Source organism: Acomys minous (genome assembly GCF_964271855.1).
Source record: "Acomys minous genome assembly, chromosome: 5".
Lineage (NCBI taxonomy): Eukaryota > Metazoa > Chordata > Mammalia > Rodentia > Muridae > Acomys > Acomys minous.
Genome location: NC_140494.1, coordinates 98,356,737 through 98,373,769, shown reverse-complemented (window position 1 = coordinate 98,373,769; position 17,033 = coordinate 98,356,737). Strand labels below are relative to the sequence as shown.

At 45.4% G+C, this 17,033-nt stretch overlaps 1 long non-coding RNA gene across 2 annotated transcripts; it reads right to left on the bottom strand.

Moving 5' to 3' along the window:
- Positions 1–3,969: 3,969 nt before the first annotated feature.
- LOC311598026 lies at positions 3,970–5,760 on the bottom strand. Of its 2 annotated transcripts, XR_014779443.1 has the most exons (3): positions 5,274–5,760; positions 4,611–4,840; positions 3,970–4,394 (listed from the first exon to the last, which is right to left on the bottom strand). It is a non-coding gene; the product is annotated as an uncharacterized lncRNA (long non-coding RNA). The 2 variants fall into 2 exon arrangements; XR_014779442.1 differs by having other exon boundaries at positions 3,970–4,840.
- Positions 5,761–17,033: the final 11,273 nt, after the last annotated feature.

Sequence of the window (17,033 nt, the reverse complement as noted above, 5' to 3'; positions counted from 1 at the left end):
TAGATAGATAGATAGATAGATAGATAGATAGGTAGATAGATAGATGGATGAATGGATAGATAGATAGATAGATAGATAGATAGATAGATAGATAGATAGATAGAATTTGGCTGGGTGTGGTGACACACGCCTTTAATCCCAGCACTGAGGAGGCAGAGGCAGGTGGGTCTCTGTGAGTTCCAGGCCAATCTGGTCTACATATTCCAGGCCAGCCAGATCCACACAGTGTTCTGTAGCAGTTTTCTTGGAGATTGAAACATTCCATCCTACAGGGAAGTTTCTTAAGCAGGGAGGAAAACAACTCAAAATAGAGTTCAGGAAGTCCCTGCAACTGACCAGATTCTTGCCACATCAGCAGGATGAAAAGAGAACCACGGAGATGGCTCAGCAGTGAGGGCACTGTACACGGAAGCCTGATGACCTGAGTCTCGTCCCGGAACCCACACAGGAAGGAGGAACTAATTCCTAAAAGTTATCCTCTGACCCCTACATGTGTGCCATGGCACAAATTTCCACACGCACACATGTACCATACACACATGCATAATAATTGTTGGGAAACAAGCAAAAGAAACTTATTCTAAGTGCTACTGTTTCATTTTCATACTCCTTTTAATCATAGGAAGAAACTAAGTTCAAGTTCGCAGGCCCTAGTGGAGCTGGGGACTTCCCAATAGCTGAACAGCTTCTGTTGTGAGGAAACAGTTGTCAGAGTCGAGCCATTTCAAGGACAACTTCTCTGGCTGGCTGGCAGAGTCAACTAAGTGCACGTTCCCAGGCTCAGGAACCTGTTCCTATCCTGATTGGTGGAAACTCCCTTGCTCAACCCTTTATGTCAAAATATGATTGGACAATGCTACAGCCCACTCTTGCTTTATAGTTTTATCCTTTAACAACTTCCCTTCCAGGTTGTAGTTCAGCTCCAGAGTCTGTTCTGCGGCCTTCATACATCAGTAGCATCTTGATTACAATAAATTTTTGTCACCTGCATTGACCTGGTGTTTGAGTTATGTTGCGTTTAAGCGGATCCCACAACAACAATAAGTAAAATGCTTTTTAGAAAAGTGAAGCCGGACTGTTGTGGCACACGCCTTTAATCCCAGCACTTGGGAGGCAGAGGCAGGTGGATTGCAGTGAGTTCGAGGCCAGCCTGGCTTACAAAGTGAGTCCAGGGCAGCCAGGACACAGGGAAGCCCTGTCTTGAAAAAAAACAAAACAAAACAAAACAAAACAAAACAAAAAGAAAGAAAGAAAGAAAGAAAAAGGAAAAGGAAAGTGTTTGAGCTGGATGTGGTGGCACATACCTTTAATGCCAACACTTATGAGGCAGTCAGGGGGTTATCTGTGAGTTTGAGGCCAAGCGTCCAGGATAGCCAAGGTTACACAGAGAACCTGTCTCAAAAAACAACAACAAAACATACAGGGAGCTGCTACTTTGTCGTTGTTGTTTGTTTGTTTGTTTGTTTGTTTGTTTCAAGACAGGGTTTCTCTGTGTAACCTTTGTTGTTCTGGACTCGCTTTGTAGACCAGGCTGGCCTCAAACTCACAGTGATCCTCCTGTCTCTGCCTCCCTCCCAAGCGCTGGCATTAAAGGCATGCGCCCCCACGCCTGGTTTGGGAGATGCCATTTTTTAACAATCAGATTGCGGAAGGAAAATTGTTGGATACCATACCATATTGTGAGACCTGGTCTGTCTCATACATCACAGGTGTGATTCAAAATGACTGTGACCTCTGTGAAGGGTAATGTGGCAGTGTCTCAGAAAACTGCTGCTACGTTTGACTCAAGACGTTCACCTTTAGGAACTTACCACAGGTCTGTCCACATGTTGGCAAGGAGCCATTTGCTACAAGTTGGGAAACACTGTCCCAATATTTAACAACTCTTCCATTAGGATTTCAGTCCCTTTCCTTACGTCCTGGGTCTGAGATGTCCCTGTGATTGGGTTGTATCCATAAAATGTGGCAGAAGCTGGGTGCTGGAGCCCAACCTCTACAGGCTTGCATCCTCCACTCTTGTGGTGCTGGAGTTCTGCCTTTGGACCAGCTGGTGCTTAGAACTGGAAAAACACCAAGGAGGCAGTGAGGGAAGGCTGGCGGGATGGTGGAGCAGTAGCGGCTGGTGCTGGGAAAGAGTGAGAAAACAGTAGCTGATACTGGAGAAAGGGCAACTGGTGTTATGTAGTCATCATGTGGCTGATCTTTGGCAACCTGAAAGAGAAGAGAGCTTTAATAATGTTTTCAAGCAACATTTGGACTTGTTTATTACAGTATGTGTGTGTGGTACCTGTATATGTGTGTGGTATATGTATATGTGTGTGGTACATGTATATGTGTGTGGTATATGTATATGTGTGTGGTATATGTATATGTGTGTGGTATGTGTATATGTGTGTGGATGTGTATATGTGTGTGGTATGTGTACATGTGTGTAGGTATATGTATATGTGTGTGGTATATGTATATGTGTGTGGTATATGTATATATGTGTGGTATATGTATATGTGTGTGGTATGTGTATATGTGTGTGGTATATGTATATGTGTGGTATGTGTACATGTGTGTAGGTATATGTATATGTGTGTGGTATGTGTACATGTGTGTAGGTATGTGTATATGTGTGTGGTATGTGTACATGTGTGTAGGTATGTGTATATGTGTGTGATATATGTATGTGTGTGTGGTATGTGTATATGTGTGTAGGTATGTGCATATGTGTGTGGTATGTGTACACGTGTGTAGGTATATGCATATGTGTGTGGTATGTGTACATGTGTGTAGGTATGTGCATACCATTACACGCATATGAAAGAGAGAGGACTGCTTAACTTCTGAGCCGTCTCATCAGCCTGGCTTCATAGTTTTAAGTAAGGAAATGGCAGGCAGAAAGTGAGGGCTCCATTTGGTAGCTCCTAACTCTGTGTAATAACACATAGGAAAGAAGAGATGAGCAAATGTAGAAAGGATTCCTTTTACAGGCAGAAATTGGAGGGCTTTTTTTTTTCATTTGTTTGAGACAGGATTTCTCTGTGTAGACCTGGCTGTCCTGTACTCAATTTGTAGATGAGGCTGGCCTTGAACTCAGAGATCCACTTGCGTCTGCCTTCGAAGTGCTGGGATTACAGGCATGTGTCATTACTACTGGCTGGCTAGGGGACTTTTTCTTTCTTTCTTTTTTTTTTTTCTCAAGGATTTGCTGGTTTGAAAATATAGCTGTCTCGTTCCTTTTCTCAATGGTTAAATTTTTCTCAGAGCCATGGGTTCCATGTAGTCCTGAAAATCAAACAAATAAATAAAGCAAAAGACCACACCAAAATAACAAATAAAGTAAAACAAAACAAACAAGCAACAACAAACCAAAACAAACAAAACCCTCCCACCCACATAGACGGCTCAGAAGGTTTGAAGGACACTCAACAAGAACAGTATCTGACCACAGTTAGAGTGGCCTTGCTGCTTGGACCACATGATAGTAACTCCATGTTAGAAGAGGTATTTGTCATAGAAGTGCATGCCACATGGGTCTCTCACAAACCCCATTCAGGAAGTTATAATTAGGAGCTAATGAGCCAGTTCTGTGGTTAAGGTACTTGCTGCTCGGAAAGAGGACCTGAGTTCAGTTCCTAGCACCCACATGGAGGCTCACAATCATCTATTTGTGTCTCTAGTTCCAGGGAATCCATTGCCCTCTTCTGGCCTCCCAAGCACTGTATCTATGTGGGTCACGGCCTGGCAATCTGGCACACACATTTAAAAAGTTAAAGTGAGCGGCGAAGTGGTTGGCGCATGCCTTTAATCCCAGACTCGGGAGACAGAGGCAGGCAGATCTCTGAGTTTGAGGCCAACCTGGTCTACAGCGCAAGTTCCAGGACAGCCAGGGCTACACAAAGAAACCCTGTCATTGAAAAAAAAATTATAGTGGTTATGTTAAGTCCAAAATCGTCGTTCAGAGAGACCACCACCCAAATGCAATTGGCAAGAGTGTTTTTATTTCGAGAAAAATAAGAATCCTGCATGCAAAGGTCAGCCACTTCATAAAATGGCGACCCTGAATGTCAGCTCAAAGGCCTTTTTAGGGGTAAAGAGTGGGATTCCAGCAAGAGTTCGATAATCTAAAACCTGATTGGTGGGCAACAAGGCAGTTAGAGGGGTCAGTTCTTGATTGGCCAGGGCCCAGGTGGCCAGCCGACCCTCCTTCTTGTGTCATGAACATTTAACCACAAAATGAGATATCAAACTATATAAGGGTGCCAAGCACAGACGGCCAGGCTTGGAATAAGATTTCTTCTCGCTTCTGTGGTTATCTCCTTTTCTCTGATTGGCCGCCCCTCGGGTGGGGGATTTTTCCTGGAACTGATGACTTTTCAGTGGTCAGGCCTAGGTCAAGCTTAGTCCTACAATGGAGACCAAATACAAAATGGAGTTAGTGTCTTCTTCTATTTCCTCTTCTCCCCTTTATTGTTCTATCTCAGATCCTTGAGTGGGGTTTACAGGCCGATGCTGGGATTTTAGTGCCGTGAGCTGTACAGTTGAGATCCACTCGGCCTCACTGTGTCCCTTCAGTTATACGGTTTAGGGTTCAGTGAGGCCGTTCTACACGTCATCCTTACCGAGAGCCGGAGACTCAGCAGATGGAGTTTGCACCCAGCTATCCCAACTTTGCTCCTCTGGCAGAGTAAGTCTGGGATGAGATTTACACACCATCTCCCAGAAGATTAAGCTCTAGCTCGCCACCTCCTTCCTCTGGCTTCCTTCCTTTTCGTCACACATCTGTTTCCTCACTGGCAACTCGTTTCTCCCATAAACGTCTGCGCTCAGAACTTTTGTCTCAGGGTTACTTCTGAAAGACCCAACCCACCAGAAATCAAAAGGTAAAAATATCTTGGTCATCTTTGAAACCTTCTCGAAACAGAGCTTTCTCCAAGGACATAAACATCGGTTTGAAGCAATATCCTGGTTTACTGGGGGTTCGGGGAGATTTTTGTTATATTCGCCTGTACTAATGGATACTAGACAGAGGAGAAAAAACAGTGGGTCTGGAGAGATGGCTTAGCAGTTCAGACACTTATGGCTCATTTTGTTAACTTTTCACAAGTTAGAGTCATGTGGGAGGGTGGATAATGAAAGGTATAAACCATCAACTCCACAGGCGCTCTAATCATCTTGGAGATGAGCCTCTGGTCGTGCCTGTGGGGTTCTTTATATTGGGATAGCCTCAAGGTGTATCTGTGATGCATTGGGTAGTCTGGGTTAATTGAGGTAAGAAGACCTACCTTGAATATGTGCAGCACCGTTCCATAGGCTGGAGTCCTGGACCAGATCAGAAGGAGCCAGTTAGCTGAGCACTGCCATTTATCTGAGAAAGCACCATGGGCAGGCTCTGGGGCAGGCTCTGGGACACTGCCACCATACCAGGATGAACCAGGCCTCCAACTGTGAGCCAAAATTAACTTCCTTAAGTTGCTTTTGTATTTTACCTCAGCAGCAGGAAAGGTAACTAAGACTCTAAGCAGAGACTGAGGGAACTAGGAGAGAAAGCAGAGTCTCAGAGTAGCAGCTTAAAATTCAAACATTAACATTTTCAGCAAACAGTCCTCAAAATGCTTGTCAGTTCCTAATTTAAAATGAGTAAAAGAAGCCAGGCAGAGGTTGGGTGGTGGTGGCTCACGTCTTTAATCTCAGTATTCAGGAGGAAGAGGCAGGCAGATCACTCTGAGTTCGAGGCCAGCCTGGTCTACAAAGCAAGTCCAGGACAGCCAATGCTACCCAGAGAAACCCTGTCTCAAAAAAAAACAAAAAACAAAAAAGCAAAGCAAAACAAAACAAAAGAAGCCAGGGGGTGGTGGCGCACACCTTTAATCCCAGCACTCTGGGAGGTAGTGGTAGGTAGATCTCTGTGAGTTCAAGGCCAGCCTGGTCTACAGACTGAGTTCTAGGACAGCCATACATGGAGAGACCTTTTCTTGAAAACAAAACAACAAATAAGAGTTTAAAAAAAAAAGTCTTAAACTAGTTTCGAAGCTAAAGGATTTCACAAAGCTATCTGGTTTCATTGAATATTTCTTTAGCCAAGTGGAAGTGACACGCGCCTTTAATCGCAGTAATCATGAGGCAGAGGCAGGCAGATCTCTGTGAGTTCAAGGCCAGCCTGGTGTACAGAGCAAGTTTCAGGACAGCCAGGACTACACGGTGAAACCCCGTCTTGAAAAAACAAACACCCACCGCCCCCCACCCCACCCCAAATCTCCTTAGTCATTCCTCTGGTCTTCATTTGGTTTGTTTTCTGGAAGGTGCCTGGAGGCGCTGTCTCTTCCCTTAGGCTGCCTCATCCACAGGCTGAGGCTCAGCCTGGCAACAGTGCCCTTCCTCCAGCCGTCACCTACTCATCGGCTGTTACCTATTAACTTCTGAACGACCTGCTGTAAATTGGGAATTCTCATGACCAGCTTCCTCGGGTTTAGCTCACCAGAATGGCTCACAGAACCCAGAGAAACATGTTACTTGCATCTACTGATTTATTATAAAGACTGCTACAAAAGATTCAGATGGGCAGCCAGCTGGAAGAGACATATGGGGCAAGCTTGGGAGAAGTAGCGAGGCAGGCTGCTTCCTCACTCTCTGCAGGGCACCAGTCCCTGGAAACCTCCACCTGTTCAGCTATGCCAAAGCTCCCTGGACTCCAGAAGCTTCACTGAGTAGGCGTTAATTGATGATGTTGTTGGTCGCTATCTGTCAGCTCAGACATCAGCACTTCTCCTTTTCCGGAGGTTCAAAGGCAGAACCACGCAGTCCTACCTTCTGCAAGCAGCTTCAGGATGGAGTTCCAACCACTACATTAGCATGTTAAGGATTCTTGTCACTCCCAGAGAGCTGAGGGGTTTAGGAACTTTGTATCAAGTCAGAGAAGACCAAAAACAAGAAAACAAAAACAAAAAACAACCCCCCCCCAAAAAAAACCATAATTTACAACCACAGAGGTAAAGCAGTTGGAAGTCACAAAGGTCTGGCCAGCCTTTTTTCACACAGAAAGCGTGGGTTTGGTGGGCCTTAAGAGCCACTATTCACTAATGCTTTGCATCGCAGCAAGCATTTGACAAGCTCTGTAATTTTACTTACTCTACAAAAGAAGGTACCACCATATGCTGCAAACCAGGCTGTGCTCTGCCCTGCGTGACTCTATATTGCACAAAATGGTGTTTTTCCGGGCTGTGCTTTGCCCCCAAGAGACTCCATTTTACAAACAGCTTTTTGCTCCTTTCTGAGTGCAAACACAGAGACGTGGATGACTCTGCACCTCGGCAGACCAGTAAACAACACCAGCTGTTCGGCACCACCCACAGGCACACAGTGATAAATAACTTATTCTTAAAAGTAAAAAAAGCTGCCACTTTATACATTTTTCAAGGCAAGTTGGGACTAAAGGGGCCCATTAGGAAAGACAGACCTGAGAACCTACCAGACACACCAGGCTGAGGAAAGGGAGCACCTCCTCTCCTGGGCTCCATGAAGGAGGCCCCTATGATGTCAGCCTGTCATGTGATAACACACTGTGTGATCACAGAACTGACAGGCAGAGAACTCTGGGCTGCCCCCGAGGGCTTCAGCTGGGCTTGTTTCCTGTTGTGATTGGTCCTATTGGAATTGCTGTCCGTCTGTTAGTCTGCCTGTTCATCCCTCTGGATCCGCCATCCACCTATCTGTCCTTTTGTTCACCTGGACCCAGTCCCACCCTTCCTCTTTGCAACTTCTCCCATGTCTGCCAGTTAACTCTGAGTCTGCGGGCCTCTGACTCTGAGGCTCGTCTTTGCTATTTTGTTGGTTCTTCTTTTCCCCATCCTTTAAACTCCCACTCCTCCCATTTCACCACCTATCACTAGATAGAAGAGAAAGGATAAAGGAGAGAGAGAGAGAGAGAGAGAGAGAGAGAGAGAGAGAGAGAGTCTTACTATGACTCGGTAATGTATGACTTGAAGTGCTAGGGATTAGGATTAGAATAAGTGAACCTGTCCCCTTCATTGGCTATCCCAGAGGCTGCGGCTGCTTGGGAAGTTGCTGGGTAGACACGACCGTACTTGTCTACGTTCTGACATACCTTATTCATGAAAACCATATCCCTGGAAGTGCTAGAGCAGAGCCCCAGTCTCAGAATTACCCTATCCCAGTTTCTGCTCTAAATTTCTACAGTTTCCTTATTGATGACAGGAGAAACCGTATTTTGTTTGTTGGAATTAACGTTTCTATTGCTGTGATAAAACACCAGGACCAAAAGCAACTTGTAGAAGAAAGGGTTTATTTCATCTTATAGCTGTAGTCCATCATCTAGAGAAGTCTGGGTAGGAACTCAAGGCAGGAGCTGAGTCAGAAGCCATGGGGGAGTGCTACTTTCTGGCTTGCTCAGCCTGCTTTCTTACAGCACGAAGAACCTCAGGCTCCTGATAACCAGAGCTACAAGTGCACACCACTGTGTTAAACTATTATGCTATGCTTGAAAAACAAAATCCAAGTCAAACCAAAACAAAACATTTATTTTATTTGTGTGTGTGTGTGCACGTGTGTGTGTGCATGTGTGTGTGCCTTATCTGTCTTGTCAGCATGGGCCAGAAAAGGACATTGGATCCTCTGAGGCTATAGTTGTAGGCAGTTATGACCTCAAACTTGAAGGTCAGTTGGGTTCTTTCTCTGCCTCTCTGAGGTAGCAGGTTTTTCACCACAACATCTGGTCCCTGAATCTTTATTGGTAAAATAAAATGATCAGGGATTTTTCAATTAAAACAACACCAGAGTGCTGGGATTATAAGCGTGCTCCCTGGCACCCGGCCTTTACTTCTTTTCTTTTCCTTTCCTTTTCTTTCCTTTTTCTTCCTGTCCCTCTTTTAAGGCAGCATTTGGTACCTGATAGTGGCACATGCCTTTAATCCCAACACTCAGGGGGCAGAGGCAGGTGGATCTCTGTGAGACTGAGGCCAGTTTGCTATACAAAGAGAGTTCCAGGACAGCTGGGGGGTGGTGTGGAAGAAAATAAATGGTTGTTTTCCCACCTATGATCTTTCTCTTGCTGCCCCCAAGAAAATACAATGGAGAATTTGGGTTGGCTTCAGAAGAAACTCTGGACTAGGAGCAGGAGACAGGGATAGAAATGGTACATTCCATTGCAGCTGAGAACCCTTAATGAGCTCCCTCAATATAGATACTATGCAAGAAATGGGGAAATTTCTACCCTAGGGCATGAAGTAGTCAATGTAAAGGTCTTATTAACTAATTCAAAGAATATGTCTAGAGAGATTGCTCTGCAGTCAAAAGCACTCCCTCTTGCAGAGGACCAGAGTTCGAATTCCCAGCAGCTGCATGGTAGCTCACAGCTGTCCATAACTCCACCTCCCAGAGATCCAGTGCTCTCTCCTGACCTCCTATGGCACCAGGCATGCATGAGGCACACAGACATACACTTGAGACTAGCAATCATAGACATAAAACAAATAAGTAATTGAGAGAAGATACAACCAGCTGAATATATGCCGATGCTAATAAAAGTCGAAGTTTCCAATGAAAAAAATAAACTTACAACATCTCCTTATACTTATAAATCAAACTCAAAAGCCATCTGTTGGCTTGAATGAGTCTGTTTTTACTTAGATCAAGAAAAGCAGACGTCTTCAAACCCAGTTTTCTGGCATGAAGGCATGAGGGTATGACATTCCATGGCTGTTGGAGATGTGAACACTTTTATTTACTGGGGTCATTAATAGCCTGTAACCTTCTAGGTAAACATTTAACTTGGAAGCATTAGCATATGATGACTCACCAGCTTCAAACTTCTTTCCTTATATGTACACGTTAGAACCATTGGGGCTTCAAACTTTAAGGCCACGCCCAGACCCACGAAGAAATTCACATATATTATCTGCAGTGTACCGTGGTTTACATGAGACACGCTTAGTCCAAATGGCATTGTTGTTTTGTTTCCCAAACTGGTTCCTGCCAAACCAGCAACTAAGAGAATTCCTTTGTAAAGAAAAAAAAAAAGTTTCCAAGCATGACCTGGTAATTGTTTTAATGGATTTTCAATGAAGGGTGAAGTGCTAAGTTATGTAGCCTGTAGGCATTCCATAAATATGTTTACACTGACTCTTTCAGCAGCACACATAGAAAAAGAAAATCCAAATGTGTGCAGGTCCAGTCTTCCAACAGTGTTTCTTCTAGGCCCTGTTAGTGTGTCTTTAAACTTGTAAGATTCACAAGGGGGCTGCTACTATGAGTATGCACTACCCAGAGCACGGAAACACTTTGGACTAGAGACCATGGTTGGGCAGAGAGTCATATGTTGTTTAAAAGAGAAAGAGAGACACAGAATGAGTTCAAGGTCAGCCTGAACAACTCCACAAGACCCTGTCTCAAAATAAAATGTAACGACAACAAAAAAAAGGGGTCTGGATACATGACTCAGTGCTAGGGCACTTGCCCAGCAAACAGGAGACCTGATGTTTAGTCATTAGTACTGCAGAAAAACAAAATATGTAAATAATAAAGGAGGGTGGGCTTTTAGTATGTATTAAGATCAGCTCACCCTAAATGGGGGGCGGGGGGAGGGCAGAGAGGGGGGCAGACGAGTCTTCTGAGAAAGAATAGCCATTTAGGTTAAAAAGACAATGCCTCACTCGTGTTGATATAGACAGTTTTATTCATTTATTTGGTACTATATTTTTATATTATTTATTTCATATTAGAGATAGAGCACTAGGCCTCCTGCATGCTAGGCAAGTACTCTACCACTGAGCCACATCCCCAGTCTGACAACCTTATTTTCTGTGCAAGGTATAAATCAGCTGTCATCTTGACTTTGTGGTGGGTGCTTTTATAGTCTTTTTATAGACATCTAAGATAAGGTATACAAGCAAAGTATGCCACTTTCTCTTCTCCCAAAATATTGCTAGGCCCTCCTGTAAGAGAAAAAATATTATCATGTATAAGTATGTATACGTAATACTGAGGATAAGGGCCAGGATTTTTCACATTAGGCATACAATTTTCCCACCACTTAATAAGCTCAGCTCATGGTAACATGCCCCAAATTTTTGCTGCATGCCACTTTTCCTATAGTGATTATGTGACTTGAGTTTTGTTATACACTGTGTATCACTTGAGAGTCAAGATTGTTAGGAAAAGTATCATCTCAGGACCCCCCCAAAGACCAGTTTTTCAGCACAAAGATTTATTTGCCCCTGAGGGACAAAGAACAGGAAATAAGAGACAACACATGAGATAGATGATGAAGGAGAAGGGGAAAAGTACAAAGGAGGGGGTGGGGAGGGGTATTGTCCTGATGGGGACAAAGGATGCCTCTGGATAGAGATGACAGACATGGCACATAGGAAAATGAGGGTTTATAAAGGTACAAGGGGGGCTTTTTGTTTGTCTGTTTGTTTGTTTGTTTGTTTTTCAGTTTTTTGAGACAGGGTCTCTCTGTGTAGCCTTGGTTGTCCTGGACTCACTTTGTAGACCAGGCTAGCCTCCAACTCAGTGATCCACCTGCCTCTGCCTCCCACGTGCTGGGATTAAAGGTGTGCACCACCATGCCGGGCCACACTGATATTTTTCCTGAAGTTCTTTTCTGGAGCACAAAAGTCCCAACCTCACCTGAGCAGAGGTCTTTGAAGGGAACTCTTCAAGCTGCACAGCTGCAGAGCTAAGCTGCTTCTCCTGCCACGCACTGCGCCAATAGTAAGAAGGCTCGGAGGGAACTCTAGAGCTAAAGTCTGCTTTTCAGTTTGAGAAAGTTTCAAGCTGGGCAACAGGACACACAAGAAATCAGAGAGTGACTGGCGGATATTGGCTGGAAGCAAGAAAAGCAAAGCTGCGTGCTCCCTACATGATGAGTTTAAAACTAGATTCTTTGCATTGTTCTTAGTTGAGAAGCCCGTTTTTGCCCTGAGTGATTTGAGCTTGGTCAGGCTTTAGCTGAGGTTTATTCTCATTGATGAGGCAAGATCTGCCACCTGGTGGCGAGAAATAAAAAGCCACTTGCTTTCTCATCTAAAGCTTCTTTTAAATAATGTTCTAAGTTTAATTTTTTTTTATGTACTTTTTTTGTTAATTCCAGCATTACTTACCACAAGCCAAAGGCTCCTTACCGATGATAAGAATGCTGACACCTTAGGGAGAAATGATCAGGAGAGAGCTGAAACTCAATCTTTCAAGTCACCTTCGAAGCGTTTCAGAACTACCAGACACAGCAGCCGGGTTGCATATAAGTGTCAGGGTTGTCCGAAGGTTAGTCAGACATAAACACTGATTTGCTCTTATGTACTATAACCCATGTTAGTTGATTTATAAGCCAAAATGGGAGGCCCACACCCCTAGTGCTTTGGTGGCTGAATGAGGAGATTGAAAGGCTGTGGGGGTTTTTTTGTTTGTTTGTTTGTTTGTTTTGTTTTTTGCTGTTGTTTGTTGTTTGGGGTTATGTTTATTTGTGTTTTGAGACAGGGTATCTCTATGTAGACCTGCTGTCCTGGACCAGGTTGGCCTCAAACGGACAGAGAGCCTCCTGTCTCTGACTCTTGAGTGCAGGATTAAAGGCATGTACCACCATGGCCAGCTTTCAAAGGCTATAGACAACGGAATGAATCCTCGAAGAGGAGTGTTAAATCTCCAAACACAGACAGACAGAAACACACACACACACACACACACACACACACACACACACACACACACACACCCCTGTGGATCCCTCTCTGAGAGTGAAGATACCCCAGCTCCTCCAGGACTGAGTACTTCAGCCCCCCACCTATTTCAGCAGGCCAGATTCTTCCCTTCGCTGGGCTAAGCTCTCACAGTAAGGATGCTATTCCAACAGCATTCCCACAGCAGTGACTGGGTAGCTCTTAGAAATGCAAATCGCCTGGCAGCGTTCCAGATGAAAAGAATCAGAAACTGTTGGGTGTTCAGACCGCCAAGTGATTTTGATGTAAACTGTCTTCTGACTACCACTGGCAGAAAGCCGCAAACCTGGAGGCTGATGGGAGTGGGAGGGAAGAAGGCCAAGGAGCCCACCAGACAGCCTGCTTACTTCCACTGAGCGGTAAAGGAAACAAAACAACCCCAAACGGAAAAACCCAGGGTCATCACAGAGGGCTCTTGCCAACTCCACTTGGCACCATTGCTGTGAACATCACTTCCAAATTAGCCTTGGTGGCACAGGTTACGGTACCATGATCTTTACACAGAAGCCAGAGACCCAGATGTCATTTCACGTTGCTTCAGAGAAGGACCGCTACAGTGTCCAGAACAAATAATCAGGATTGCTCCCATCTCAAGTGTCCTTTTCTCCAACACTTACTATCCCTTCAAGACCCACGGAAGACTCACCTCATTTCCCTATAGTGTGGGATACTGGAAAGTGCTGCGATTCTGAGAATTGACTCCACCAAGTCCCAGAGGCAACCAACCCCCTTGCTCTGTTGGATGGAGACAATGCTAAGCTAATTCAGTATCATGGTACATTAATATACTACAGCAAGTATTATTCCTTATATTTTTCCCTCCGCCCTTCTTGCCCACCCTCACCCTATCTTGGTTTGTCTGTGCTTCCTATTTGAATTTCTAGCTTAAAATGGGCATTACACATCGACATGTGCTTCTTCTATTTTTCCTAGCTCTCCCCAGCTGCTGTCAAAAAGCGACAGCTCAGGACCAGGGTGGCAGATTTTGTCACAGACTTTTTAGGAAGAAAGTAGTAGTTGAATTCCGGCATCTCCCCTCCCTCCATTCCTTCTTCCAGCAGTGAGAACACAAAAAGCACCGGACAGATGCGGGGGAGTGGGAGACAGGCTCCATATGTCCTAAGTCCCCGGGTCACCTAGGTGTGGAGTTCGCGGGACTCAGCTGCTGACTAGAAGAGGGGCGTGGGCGCGGAGCAGAGCCCTCCCCTGCCGCCCCGAGCTGGGTGACTGACTGTCAGGCCGCATCTGCTCCAAATTTACGACGCCTCCTCCGGCCGCGGGCGTCCTCTCCACGGCCTCTTTACCAAGTGCAGCCCCAGCTGAGGCCCCTCCCGCGGGGAGGGGGAGGCCACGCCCGCGCCCGCCGGCCGGGGGCGGGGAGCAGGTGTGAAGCGAGGGTCGCAGCGGCGCGCGCGGTCACCCTCCACCGCACCGCGGAGACCCGGCCTCGCCCCGGCGCGCACACAATAGCGTGGGGCCATTTGCCGGGCGCCTCATTACCCTGATCCGCCGGGGAGCGGCTGATGGAGACGGTGGGAGCCAGGAGCGCTGCCGCAGGATCGCTGGAAAGACACCAGCGCCGAGGTGCGCGCAGGGTGTAAGGAGAGGTCTGCCCCGGGATGCGAGCCTGCAGTCGACCCGAGGAGCTGGTCCCGGGAACGCTGCAGGATGGCGGGCCTGGAGAGGAACCGACGCGCGCCTCTCGAGGCGCCTTGCATCCGTGATGGCCTATTGTGTCTCGCCGCGCCGCTAGCCTGCGCCCTTCTGCCCTTCGCACCTCAATGATACAATTCATTCTCCCAGCCTCCCTTTCTCCACTAAGTGAGCAGCCAGCGCCGCAGACACGTGCCTGGCAAAGAGGTTCTCCTTAGATAAAGGAGGGATGCAAAGAGGAAAGAAACTGTACAGAAATCAGCCTCGTGGTACCCAGGGTCTCTCACGGGCCTTTGAATGAGAAGGCATTCCCTAGCTTCCCTTTTCCTCCCCAGCAGCTCTTTCCCTCAAGTTTAACACCCCCTTTCTAGCTCCTGGGTCGCGGGGGGTCTAGCCATTCCTTCGTTTGTTTGTCTCCTGGGCAGTAGATGCACTTGGGCTCTGCAAGGATGAAGCCTATGTGTACTGTCCACATAGGTGAGAATATTGCTTGGAGGGAGATAAAGAACTTAGACACAGGTTCTAGATAATGATAGTTAGCTCCCAAGGCACTTATGGCGGGTCTCCCATAGCCAGTAATTCGGGCGGCCTTATTTAACTCTTCTCTTTAGAAAAGAACGTAAAAACCAAGCAAACAAACAAACAACAAAAAAAAAAACGTTCTAAGATCGAGGTCTGGTAGCCTAAGGCTTGAGCTCACAGGTAAGGTGGATTGGATGAAAATGGACTTTGATCAGATCCAGACATCACAGTCTATATAACAGCCATGGGACAAGCTCAGAGCAAGGACAGGTTTTGGCTTATAGATGTATTCTATATACACTCTGTTATCCAAACTATGGACAATACAAATACAGAAAATCAGAACCTCCAACCATCCAACTTCAGCACTTTTGCATCCAATATCAATGTATTTTTCCAGCGTCTTTCATGGTTTTGAAACCTTACAACTTCTTCCGTAAACATTTCAATGTAGTCCTAAATGAAAATAAGAAATCTTTTAAATAGGATTGATGGGCCAATGAGGTGGCTCTGTGGGTAAACGTGCTTGTTGATAAACCTCATAGATGATATTAATTTGATCCCCCCCCATACACACAGTAGTAGGAGAACACCAACTCTCAAAAGTTGTCCCCTAACCTTCACATATGAATTCTGACACATGCCCAAGCCCACAATACACTCACAAATAGATTGCAGTAAAAAAATTTTTAAAAATAAAAGTAAAGAACTGTAGGATTCTCGTATCTAAAATAACAATTGTTTATCATCAGATCTAGAACGGAGAGCAGATTAACTTTAGAGAAGATTCCAGCTCACAAAAGAAGAGGAAATTAAAAAAAAAAAGTGTAAACAGAACGCCTCAATTTGTCCACCTCCAAGGAACAGCACAGCTACTCAACACGGTTCCCAACTGTCATATTCCCTTCCCTGTTCAAATCTGGACCCAAGTGAATATATACAGTGTGTTGTCTCTTTTAATCTACAGTCCTTTCCACCCCTTAATTATTTTTTTTCCCTCTCCTTGCAATTCATTTGTTGAGGAAACCAGGTCATTTGTTCTGTGGAGTTTCCAGTCTGGATTCTGTGGAATGTATCCCTGTGGTGTCATTTAACATGTTTTTCTGCCCCTATTATTTCCTGTAAATTGGCTGTTAGATATAGAGAGGCATGATCAATTAACGCTTGATTTTTTTTTCCCCCAGAATCCCTCCTAGGCAATGTGTCTCCATCTATCAGGAGCAATGTCTGCTGGTCGGTTTTGTTGTTACATGAGCATCCAGTGATGACGCGTACCTAGCTTCATTACTCACTGGAGACAACTCCTGCATGCCATTCTGTTTCTATGATTTCCTCGTTATGAGCTACGATGCTTCTCTAAGGTGAACATGATTTCAACTGTTTGTTTATCCCGAGGCTCATTTTCAGTAAGAAAGGCAATATAAACGCTCGGCTTGAACTCTCTCTCTGTAGATTAGGCTAGTCTCAGAGATCCACCTGCCTCTGTCTCCCAAGTGCTGGCATCAAAGGTATGTACCACCCTGCCCTGCTTACTTAGTATTTTTCAAATAATTCAAGTTGATTCGTTAGCTTTCTCTAAAGTTAACATGGTTTTCAATCCAAACCAAACCAAATGAGGGCCTAGGGATGTAGCTCAGTGGGGGAGCGTTTGCCCAGTATTTGGTAGGCCCTAGGTTTTGTCCCCAGCACTGCAAAAAAACAAATCAAAATAAAAACATCATTACAATTTAGGATAAATACAATCAGTGTGTTTTAAGCTTAGTGTGTGTTGACCTGCACTTTAAAATAAGAAGATTTCAGATTGAAACCAGTAAGCTCTAGTGTCTGTTCTCGATCCCGGTGGCAGAAGATCAGGGCAGGCTTTGCCTGAGGGGTGTCACCCTTCCATTGGGCACTGAAGTTTGCCTTGGTCTTTTCTATCCCTTCCTTGGATCATTGCAGGTGTGTGTGTTGGTTAGCTAGATGCATTCCAATGTTCTCATCCTTATACATGATAAAAAAAAAAAAACTGATGCAGTAATTTACCTACCCTGGCCTGGGTAGCAAGTGTCCTGGCTACTTACCAAGAGGAGAGAACAGACTGGGGAAAACCAAGGGGCCTGGCACCCGACCTTCTGTTTGAGCTGAGCCAGAAGCCTA